Here is a 12480-nt window from a genome sequence, read left to right as displayed (position 1 = left end):
CCCCCCCTCCCCCCCCCTCTCTCTCTCTCTCTCTCTCTCTCTCTCTCTCTCTCTCTCTCTCTCTCTCCTCTTTTCTCTCTCCCTCTCTCTTTGACCTCTCTCTCCTCTCTCTTGGCAAACCCTCTCCCAGCCCTTAAGTAGGCATGGGCTGCCAATCCCGGATTGCCAGGTGGGCACTGCCCATAGGTTCACGCATATGCAGGCAGCTGATGATCATTGCGTGATCAGGCATAAGTCAGACTTTAGCCATAGGAGTTGATTATACATCTCCATCAGGTGTGATTCCATGCAGCTCGCAACAACTTTGCAGCTCAGTTACTGTTTTACAGGAAAAGGGGTTGCCTTAGGAAGAGCTGTGAAGCTTCATGGTGCTCTTGCATGTGGATTTTAACTACTTTAAAAGGCCAAGGGTCTATACAGCTTCACCACACTTCCAGGATATTCTTTGTCCCCTTAGAGACACTCTCATGGCACTTGCGTGGATCTTAATATTTCCAAGAGCCCAATTTGGAAAGCAACGGCCCAGGAGGGACCTTCTGAGAATTTCTCACCCTAAAATTCCAACGATCTGCTCACCATATAGGTTGTCCCGTTTGGTTACACAGGAAGAGAAAACTACTCAGATTTCCATACTCATTTTTTCAATATCAGAATTGTGTGGGGAAAAGGGTATTTGCATTGTAGAAACTCTCCCACAGCATTGCTGATTTTTCCTTCTGTCTCCATTTTCCACAGCTTCTTGGGAACACAAGAGAGAAATAAACAGAGAAAATATGAAATAAAAAGTCTAAAAGTAAATAAGGTTATGATCCCTGGAGATCACACATGTAGGAATAAATATGCAAATAAGGAAAATGTAGTACCTGCCATAGGTGGGTTTATAATACAAGGAAAGAGGGATAATGTGGGGGAGAGGGATAGCACACAAGCAAAACAATGAATAACCAATTATTGCAAATGCGAATAAATCTATGAACAAATCTGCATAATGGTGAGAGACAGAAATAGGAAGTTATTCATTTTTTTTTATTAAGATGCTCAACAGATATTTCCGAAGTTGCTACCATCCACTGAGCACAGCAGCCACACATGGGAGATGTTGTAGTGAGCTAGATAAAACTTGATTTTCTTCTCTTGGTTGCTGCTTGGAGACTATTTATTTATTTATTTTTACTACACAGCTCAAGCTGGCCTCCAATACATAGCACTCTAGTCTTAGTTTCCTCAGTATTGGGATTACAGGTATGCATAACCTTTCATACTTTCCGTTCCCTCCCTCCCTCCCTCCCTCCCTCCCTCCCTCCCTCCCTCCCTCCCTCCCTCCCTCCCTCCCCTCTCTCTCTTTCTGTCTCTGGTGTGTGCATGCAATATTTGTGTAGACACACACACACAGATGTACGAGGAGGATAGATAAGTTTTATGTCAAGCATCTTTGTCCATCAGTTTCAATCCTATTTGTGGAGACAAAGTCTCTCATTGAGCCTAAGACTCATTGATGGAGCTGGACCAGTAGACGAATGAGCCGCAGGAAGCTGCAGTTTCTGTCTTATTGGTATTGAGGCTTCAGGTGTGCATTACTATGCATTCATTTGGATGCTGGAGATTTTCCTTATCTGTAGTCCTTTCTTGGTCCTCGCACTAGGCAGACCCAAGCACTTCACTAAGTGAGCCATCTCTCTGGCCCTCTTTTACTTCTCTTCCAATGGGAGTTCATGATTTAAATGAATTCTCACCTCTGATAGTTATTAAGAAGCAAAAATAAATAATACAGAACATGCGTTAAAAGAGAATTATGTATATGTATAAAATATCCCCAGTTTGCTCTTGAGCCTGGGACGTAGAAAGTGATTTCATGACAGGGGGATCCACACACGTACACTCTTCCTTCCCCACTTCCTAAATTGGGAGTCACAAGGTCTGAACAGAAATCAATTCCTGCAATTTATTTTTAACTTCTTTCTTCTTAGCCAGGATTGATTTTTGTCTTTGTGATCAATGGCGCAGAGAATAGTTCCACGCCCCAAGCAGCTGTTCAAGCGCTGGGTCTAGCTGGCCCCACATCTATCGAACAGAGCATTAGAAGCTGATTATGAAGCAATAGGATGAAGATGTTTAAAGGATGAGTCTGATTAGTTCCACCATTCTGGGGAGGAGTTGCTTGCAGACAGAGGCCTGCTGGATGCAAGAGTCCTAGCTCAGGAGTGCTCTGGGGAGAGCAGAGCTCCATGACACACCACCTGTCCCAGAACCTAGGGCAGGAGGAGGAGGAGGGAGGCTTTGAGGATAAGCTGGTTTGCCAGCCACACCTGGACCCTTCTCCCTCAGCCTCCTTCCTCTTCCCACTCTGGACTGTTTCAACTTTACTCCACCCCATGGTACTGGATCTGAAGCTACAGCACAAGCCTTTGTTAAAAACAGTAACAGCAGCAGCAACAACAGAAAGTTTTGGCTTGATTTTTCCGCTGTGCTTTTCAGATTTCAAAATTGTCTGAGGCTATTAATCTGTCTTTCCCGTTTCTTATTTTCATGCAGCCAATGGCATTTTCCTCAGGGATGTAAACTTAGTCACATCCATGTGTCTTTCAAGCCTTCTTCCTCTCATGGGCAGTCAAGGCTTGTACTCTTGTCTGTGAAGAACGCTTTTCGAAGACACACACACTTTGGAATGACATGGTATGGGATTTCCACAGAAAGTAATTAGCATTTAGAGCAGAGCCTGCCCTCCCAAGCTCTTCGGTCCAGTTCTCTGGGATAAACTTGTAGGCTTCCTGGCAGCTTGGCTGGCTTTTGCTTCCAGATGTATGGCAGGAAAAAATTAAAAACAAAAAAAGCAAGAGCTCTAAGAGTGATTGTGTTTATTATTTCATGATACCATGAAATAGCTTCTTAGGAGTTCCCTGTGTGAGAAGAAAAAGGTACAAGGGATGTCCCTTCTTTCCTTGAACTGTTAGAGACACATGCTGGTGAAGTGAACAGTAGATGATATTCCTCCATTAGAAACTCTGCAGTTCTCAGAGTTCAGTTTTGTCTCCTCAGCCTTCTTCTTTTTGTTTTAGATTCTGGCTAATTTTCTTCACCACAGAATATTCTGAACTTTTAAATAATCCCAAGTAAATGGAGAATATGAGCTAGGCTTTTTATGAATGAATGTAATTATTATAACACCCTGTGGGTTAATTCCTGTTTTATTGTAGAAGAGATACAGAGACGTTACACTGTTTTTCAAGATCAAATAAACTACTTGCAAGCAATGGCACAGAGTATCAATTCAGGCCTTTTGGCCCCAGAGACTTCTTCCTCAGCAATTGTGTGGTCCTGCCTTCTAAATGACAAATCAACACAAACTGTAGATGATTTTGGCTAATGCAAATTATATCAGAAACTATGGAAGGATATAAATAGTCATGCATGTGTTCACCATAGACAAGTATTTTAAAACATTTTAGCATTAGAATGACCCAGCAATATCACTTTTGGGTATATTATCAAAGGAAGCTCAATCATACCACAAAGACATGTGCTCAACTATGTTCATAGTAGCATTATTCGTATTATTCCGGAGTCTGGAAATACCCTAGATGCCCCTCAACTGAAGAATGGATAAAGAAAATGTGGTACATTTACACAATGGAGTACTACTCAGTAACAAATAATGATATCTCAAAATTTGCAGGCAAATAGATGTATCTAGAAAAACACATATTGAGTGAGGTAACCCAGACCCAGAAAGACAAATATCATATGTTGTCACTCATAAGTGGCTTTTAGACATCAAACAAAGGGATAACCAGCCTGCAACCCACAACCCCAGAGAAACTAGGTGACAAAGAGGACACTAAGAGAGACATACATGGTTGTAAATAGGAAGGAGAAATAGACGAGATCCCCTGAGTAAACTGGGAGCATGGGGGTGACAGAAGAGGGTAGAAGGAGAGAGGGAAGAAGGGAGGGGAGTGGAAAAATGTGTAGTGTGAGAAAAACGATAAAAAATTAAAATTAAAAAAGAATGAGCAATTTATATTACAGAATATGTATGCATGTACATATACATGTGTGTTTGTAACAACTATTAATGAAAAAGATGTATGGATTTGAAAGAGAACAAGGAGAGGTGCATGAATGGGTTTGAGGAATTAACAGGGAAAGAATGTGAGAGAATTATATTATAATCTCAAAAACAAAAGACAAAAAGTTTTTAAAAAATATTCCCTGGAGTTGTTGAATGAGCAAATTGGACACTGGCACTGTAGAACCTGAAGATCCTGCATTGAAGACCTCCACACTGAGGAGGCTGGAGACCAGGAAGCAGTATGCTAAGCAGCGCAGAAAAAACAATGTTGAGTCCTTGCATTGCATTGGCCTGAGCCTGTTCTTCTGTTCACAAGAATCTAGACAAGTTAGATTGTCAACAGGGCGCAAATAAAGAATTCCTTGCTTCCCAACTATAACTCTTGGATAGTTTCTTGAAAAAGGACTTAATTTATAAAAGGATCTATCTCTGCAAAAGGTAAAAAAAAAACCAGTATGTTTATTAAAAATAATTGAATAGTATATGCATTTTCTTAAAAATGCTGTACTTGATAGTTTTATGTCAATTTGACATAAAGTGATCTGGTAGGAAGGAATCACAAACAAGTGAATGCCTCTAAAAGTTTAGGTTGTAGACAGTTCTGTAAGGCATATTCTTAATTAGTGATTGATGGGGTAGGGCCCAGCTCATGGTGGATAGGGCAATCCCTGGGCTGGTGGTCCTGGGTTCTATAAGAAAGCAGACTGATCAAGCTATGAGGACCAAGCCAGCAAACATTACTCCTCCATGATCTCTGCATTAGCTCTGCCTCCAACTTCCTGTCCTGTTTGAATTCCTATCCTCACTTCCTTTGATGCTGAACAGTGATATGGAAGTGTCATCCAAATAAACCCTTTCCTCGCCAGCATGCCTTTTGGTCATGGTGTTTCATCACAGAAATAGAAACTCTAATTAATACAGTTATGGGTTAGAAATGAAGGGATGATTATTCCCTGTACCATACAGCATTACATTACGGACATCAGGTGTCACTCAGATGCCTCATGTGTTGAAGACTTAAGCCCTAGCTGGTGGTGCTGTTTGGGAGACACCGAAAACTTTAGGAGATCTAGCTGAAGAAAGGAAGTCATAAGAGGTACATCCTTGGTTGTCTTGGACATGCCTTCCTCTTCTTCCTTCCTTTTCCTCCCTTCTTCCCTTTTTCATCTCTTCCTCCCTCTCTCAATTTGACTACCACGAGGTAAGGAATCTCTGTCATATTTTTATGACATCATCATATTCTTTTCCACCTATAGGCCCAGAAGTACAGAACCAAGTGATAAAGAACTAAACCCTCTGAAATCATGAGCTACAATGAATTTTCCCAACGCAGTAGTGTGATACACACCACATACCAAATACAATCTGCATATAGGTGCTATTTCTATCATTTCAAATCAACAAGGGATTCACCACCTCCCTAAATCTCCCTTCCCATACCTCTCCAGATTTTCTAGTGACCACATTCTTCTCCTTTTCTCTCTTCAAGCTCCATCATCTCCCCAACTCTTTCTTTCACCCTTCTCTCCATTTGCCACTTAGAATAGTTCTATCTGCCTGGCCTCTCTCGTCTCTGTGCCTTATTTCATCATCTCATTCAGCAAGCAAAATGTCCTTTATTATTAGGAATCAACTCTTCTAAGCCTGTAAGATTGTAAATCACACCAGTTTATATATTGCATATGATACTGTGTGTGTAGTGTGTGTGTGTGTGTGTGTGTGTGTGAAGAGAGAGGGCACACATTTATGTGTGTCACACTGTGGAGGATGATTTAGAATGGTGGCTATAACCACAGCATCTTAGAGTCAAGCAAGTATGTATTTGTATTCAGGTTAGCCCTCTGCTAGCTTTGTGATTTTGCTGTCTTATATTTTCTTGTTCCATCTGCAAACACAGTTGTATGAGTGTGATGCCCACTGTATTCAACATTAATCCATTCTAATTGTAGAGAGTGACATTAGACGAGGTTCACTCTACCATGGATGTTCTGTGGCGGGAATAGTACAGGAACTAGCTTTCGTGCTGCCCAGGGGCAGCAGGAACGGCATTGTCAATGCTCTTGCATTGCTATTGGTACACTTTATGCATTATTCTGGCTTCCCAAAGGGTTGATAGACTCTGGGATATTACTGCATCGTGGCAGTACTTGGCCCAGTCTGAGCCCTTTCCTGTTGTGCTGAATGTGCCCTTTCCTGTTGGTAAATGTTGCGTGTAACATGTAGTGAAGCCAGGGCCAGTGTCCATCTCCAGCACGATGACAGAGTCAGTGTGGCCGCAGTCTTCATTTATATGTGGATTCAGCACTGGGTGGTTAAGAACGCCATGTCATCTCCTGTTGTGTTTCCCGGGTGAAGTGAACGTTCTTACAGCTCCTCAGCTTTCATGTTGAAGTGCTATCACACACACAAAGGAATATTTGATGTAAAGTTGCTGTCCAGTTGTATAACGATTCATGCAATTATCTCTCCTCTGTATTTTTTCTTTTTAATTCTAATTAAGGAAACACAGATTTTAGAAGTGTAGGAAAAGCCTGGGGGTTTTCTTTGAGCCCCACTTTAAGCAAGAATGTGCCCTAAAGTAGCCTGTTTGGACTTTGGGCCCCTTAATTATAAAATGATGATATCATTAATCCTCCTGGGCTGTATTCAGATCAAATGAGAATCAGAGTAATAAAATCAGACTCAGTGGCAGTGGTGATGGTGTGTGTGTGTGTGTGAGAGAGAGAGAGAGAGAGAGAGAGAGAGAGAGAGAGAGAGAGAGAGAGAGAGAGACTGGAGGGATATGAGAGAGGATCTTGGGAGAATCAATGAAGAGGAAAGATTATAATCCTAATATAGGTGATTATCAAAGAGTAGTGGAAAATACCAAAAAAATAAATCTAGAAGTATGGAGCACTGTAAAGATTCCAGATGCTCTGGCATGGGTGCAGTTTGGCAAGAGACACATTACCTATCCTCACAATCAATGTGGTTCAGCAAATGGGCCAACTTCCTACTGTTCATGGCAACAACCCGTGAGTGCTACAAGAAGACTAGCAAAAAAGAACCTGGAATTGAGAAGAAAAATAATGATGAACGGTTTGGAAAATTGGAGAGGAGCAGGACAGGCCTCCATGAAATTGGTTGATTCTAGGCGTCGATCCAGATGATTTGTCCTAAACTATCCATTCTTTGGCGAGGCTTCAGAGTAGACAATTTAGCCTTATTGCAGACTACGTAGTATAATTGACCTTGTCAGGATTTAATAACCTACATTTAAATCTGAACTCTGCAACTTCGGGACTGCCCAATTTCTGTAGGTTACTCAACTCATTAACAGGCAAGAACTTCATGGTGCCTCCTCCGCAAGGTAAATTGTTCTTGGGAACAGTCAGTGTGTATAACGACAGTGAAGCAAAGATGCTCATGTTGACGGGCATGAGAGAAAGCTAATGGCGAGCCCGCAAGAGCGAAAGTTTTAGAAGTAGCAGCTGGCATTTCTTCAAGATACATGGCCCCTTATAGAAATGTTGTCTAAGAAACCACTTGGCAGATGGTTTCAGTCCATCCCCTGCTGTCCTGAAATTCACTCATGAGGCATGCAAGTGTGACACTGGCAAAGGGTCATATCGTTACACCTTCCAGTTCGCACGCCGCTCAAAACCACCTGGAAATCCCAGGTCCTCATGAAGCTCATCTCTAGAAAATTAATGGTCCTGTTTTCCTTGTCCTTTCAAGATGTGTAAACTACTTTGAAAATATCAGTAGAATTAATTATTTTCCCTGCTGCCGTGCGCACCTGCATGTCATCCCATGTGGCTGCAGATACTTCTGTGGGACGCTGCTGCTTATCTCTTGCCTGCTTCTCTTCCTCTTGCTCGTGTTGCCCTTGGGCGCTTGGTCTCCGTGCAGAACGGACAGTTGCAGCACCTCGCAGTGTCAGCACGGGCATATCTACCTCTTCCCCTGGGTTTATCAGTGAAGGATTATCCTGTTCTTCCTTCCAATTGCGATTGGTACAACCTAATCTTTCTTTCCAGGGTCCTTTACATGAATAAAAATCATTTTATTATCTTATCTCATTTATTTGCAGGAATCTGGAATGGGTAAATATTGTTAGTTTCTTTCTTGTAGAAAAGCAACTCCCAAATTACAGGTTGGCGGCTGAGTTGGAAATGAGGCAAAAGATGCCAGTGTCTTCAGGCTACTTTCTGTCTCATCCGTTCACTTTCGTTTCCTGTAGTTCAGGAAGACTGGTGAAGCAACAGAGGCTACTGTCTACTTCGGGGAGGTTTTACCCAAATAATTGACTTCACAATACCGATTATATAAAAAGAAATTAGACTACATAAGCATGGTTGATCAAGCTAACTAGAAAGCTTTCAAAACATGTTAAGACTGCACATGCCAGACCCTTTAAATGGAATTTCTTTTTTTTTAAACATTCTTTTTTTTTATTTTTTATTTATTATGTATACAATATTCTGTCTGCATGTATGCCTACAGGCCAGAAGAGGGCACCAGACCTCATTACAGATGGTTGTGAGCCACCATGCGGTTGCTGGGAATTGAACTCAGGACCTTTGGAAGAGCAGGCATTGCTCTTAACCTCTGAGCCATCTCTCCAGCCCCTAAATGGAATTTCTAACACACACTTTGTTCCATGTTTTACAAAAGCATTTTGAGTCCATGGTACAAGGGACAATGCCTTTTTGACAATTGGAAGGAAGAAGGTGTTTTGATAGCAAGCTTTAATATGTCTGTCCTTCATTCCAGTTTCCATGTGGGAAGGGGGGAGAGAGAGAGAGAGAGAGAGAGAGAGAGAGAGAGAGAGAGAGAGAGAGAGAGAGAGAGAGAGAGAGAGAGAGAGAGAGACTTTGTCATCCTTATCCACGATTCTGAAAATGACTATTTTTCAGATACTGTTCCATTACTCAGAAGTACTCACAGATATTAGACTCCTTGGTTAAAATCCATATTCTGACATTACTTCTGCATTTATTTCTTCCTTCTCGCCAACGTATCATACACATACAAACTGAAGTGGCGAGGGATACAGCAAGCTTCTGTTTATCTCAGGAGTCAGAAGGGCATCCCTGGGGCTTCTTTTCTCTTGAGTCATGAAAGTAAAACATAAATATCAAACTTAGTTTCATTAATGGCAATCTTTAGCTCATTTAAGCTTGTGGTCTCTATTTATGGTCCCCCTGGAAAGCCATTCTGGTTGAGGGTAAGGAGAGGAATTTCAGAGCTCCACCCTTGGCCAGTGTGATCAGGTGGCTGTATATAAGTACCAGCCAGGCAGTCTCCAGGAGGCCTCCCAGGTGTTCTGTGGCCACAGGCATCTTTATCTGCAATTCTTCCTGAACAAGTAATATGCAGCAAGCAGCTCCCTCTGTGTGTGCCGTGAAGATGAATTTATTCCCATGCTGTATCTTCAGGAGCAGTAGTTATATCTTTATTTTTCAGGAGAGGAAATCTAAATTACTTTCTCAAAGTTATTAAATCAGCAAGGGGGAGCAGCCAGATTCAGATCCATTTCTAGGTTAACAACTAATGGGCTCCATTCTTTTAAAAAATGGGAAAAGGATCCCCGTTGTAGGCAAACGGAATTGGAAACTGAGTCCTTTTGTTCTAGCTAACAAAACATGCATGGTCAGAGTTTCACCTATCAGTTGTGCCAGCCATTGTGTCCTAGACAAAAAGTCATTGTCCAATGATTTTCTAGCTCATCATTGTTCTCTTCCCTGCTGGCATTCCTAGTAAGCAATGAAGTTGGTTACTGGTTTGCTGATGTTTCTGATAAGCAGTGAAGTTGGCTGTCTTGCTGGTGATGGTGGGAATTCCTTCATCAGTAGTTTTTGACAAAGGAGTTTACTGTCAAGTTCATTACTCCCCTCCTCTCCATCCCCTTCCATCCCTGCAGACAAGAATTATGAAAGAAAAAGGAATATTGGCTTCAGTGTCAGCTTTTATCCCAAATCTATTCTTGGTGAAGCTATTTTGGGACTATTATGTTTGATACTGATAAAAGATTTTATGTGCCAATCTGTTTTGAAGGAGGTCCAGCCTTAGCATAAGATATAGAGTTAGATAATCAGGTCATGCTTTCTAGACACAGAGATATAAAACTAGGTATTACATCAGTACTACAGGATCTCTAGGCTATACAATCAGCAAACACCAGTTAGACCAACACTAAATTCTGAGCCAGACAGTCTGGGACAGGAGATGACTTGCTGATAGGATGCTGTTTGTTCCTCATGCTGCATCATTGAGATAGAGAGGTAGGGAGGGGCCTTAGCAAAGCAGCTTTGGGAAAGGGCCTCAAGTTAGTTGAGGAATTTCATCTTTGATGAAAAAGCTGCTGTGAGAGTTGACTTGAACTCTAAGACCAAATAGCGATTGCCATGTCTCAGATTCCTGAGCAGCTGGAGTACATGCATCAAGTTGACTCTTAGGGTCCAGCGTTCATAAATCTATTTCTTTGTTCTTTTTTAATTTATTTTTTATTTTATTTATTTTTATTGTTTTTATCGAACATATATTTTTCTCTGCTCCCCTCCCTTCTTCCCCCATCCCCTCCACTATCTCCCATGATCCCCACGCTCCGAATTTACTCAGAGATCCTGTCTTTTTCTACTTCACATGTCAATTAGATTCATGTATGTCTCTTAGGGTCCTCTCTGTTGTCTAGGTTCTCTGGGATTGTGAATTGTAGGCTTTTTCTTTGCTTTATGCCACTTATGAGTCAGTACACATTATATTTGTCTTTCTGGGTCTGGATTACCTCACTCAATATGATTTTTTCTAGATCCACCCCTTTGCCAGCAAATTTCAAGACACCATTATTTTTTCTGCTGTGTAGTACTCCATTGTGTAAATGTACAATGCCTACTTTATCCATTCTTCAGTCGAGGGGCATGTAGGTTGTTTCCAGGTTCTGGCTATGACAAGTAATGCTACTATGAATATAGTTCAACACTTGTCCTTGTGGTATGATTGGGCATCCTTTGGGTGTATACCCAAAAGTGGTATTGCTAAGTCTTGAGGTAGGTTGTTTCCTAATTTTCTGAGAAATTAGCATATTGATTTCCAAAGCAGCTCTACCAGTTTGCAGTCCCACCAGCCATGGAGGAGTGTTCCTTTTACAAAAAGAGAAAAAAAAAAGAGTGTTGAGAGAATTCTTTAGAGGGAAAAGAGTTAAAAATATTTAGAGGTACTTTAAGTAATCTGAATTAATGAACACATCAGTTTTCAAAAGGTAATTGTGCAGTAGGATCAAAAACCCATTGCCATTGTTCTTGAGGTCTCAGTAGTCCTCATTGTCCGCTATGTTCAGCGAGTTTTGGTTTTGTTGGAGCCTAGGCAGTTTGGAAGCTCACCTTTCTAGACCTGGATGGAGGTGGGTGGTCCTTGGACTTCCCACAGGGCAGGGAACCCTGATTGCTCTTTGGGCTGACAAGGGAGGGGGACTTGGTTGGGGGAGGAGGAGGGAAAGGGGAGGCGGCGGTGGGGAAGAGACAGAAATCTTTAATAAATAAATAAAAAAAGAATATGGAAAAAAGGTAATTGTGCACTATAAGGGTTCAAGTATCCCCTTCCCATTCTTTAAGGAGGAAGAAACAATGCTTGAGTCATGTGATGGGCAGCTGATATACGTATAAGTGCAGACATTTTTCTTGGTCAGTATTACTCAAATTGTACTGGACCCAAATCAGTCTCCTAACTGGAAAAGCTTTTAAATGTCATTTTCTTTGAAGGCAACAGTCCTTGTATAAGCCAATTTTATTTCCATTGTGGTCCCCCTTATCCACACATTCTGAGAGAAGCCCCATTCGCTCCTGGTCAACAATGGAGCATTGATTTTCAGGGACGGGAAATTGACAAGACCTCCACACAGAAAGATCTGCTGTGTTGGAAGATATCCTGTCTGTGAGATTGCAAGCTGAATGATACAGGACCTGTCCTTCTCCACAGAGAGGTTTGGGAGCCACATTCAATGCATGGGTTGGCCTTAGCTTTAAAAACAGTAAACATCAGGTTTCAATTCCAGGGTCATTGACCTGCGAAGTAGGAAAAGACAGGATCTCGGAGCGTGGGGATCATGGGAGATAGTGGAGGGGATGGGGGAAGAAGGGAGGGGAGCAGAGAAAAATATATGTTCGATAAAAACAATAAAAATAAATAAAATAAAAAATAAATTAAAAAAACTTGCTGTTTATTTTTGAGTACTTTGTATAACTTTATTTTGTGTCAGTTTTCCTCCTGAACATAAAATAGAAGGTTGGTATGTACATATGAACAGTACTTGATACAAGTGCTCAATAATGTTATCTGCTATTAATCTCTTCACCTAATATCTAATAATAGTGGTATTGGTATTATTAAAATTAGTAACAATAACAATTATTATCATGAATATTATAGAA

At 41.3% G+C, this 12480-nt stretch overlaps 1 protein-coding gene across 1 annotated transcript in view; it reads left to right on the top strand.

The window, feature by feature from the left end:
• Positions 1-12480, top strand: part of Sorcs3 (sortilin related VPS10 domain containing receptor 3) — a 278227-nt gene that overhangs the window by 139694 nt on the left and 126053 nt on the right. The window lies entirely within an intron of this gene.

The sequence above is a fragment of the Alexandromys fortis genome, unplaced genomic scaffold (assembly GCF_014885135.2).
Source record: "Alexandromys fortis isolate MF-2015 unplaced genomic scaffold, M_Fortis_MF-2015_v1.1 scaffold_16, whole genome shotgun sequence".
NCBI lineage: Eukaryota > Metazoa > Chordata > Mammalia > Rodentia > Cricetidae > Alexandromys > Alexandromys fortis.
This window is presented reverse-complemented; position numbering and strand designations above follow the sequence as displayed.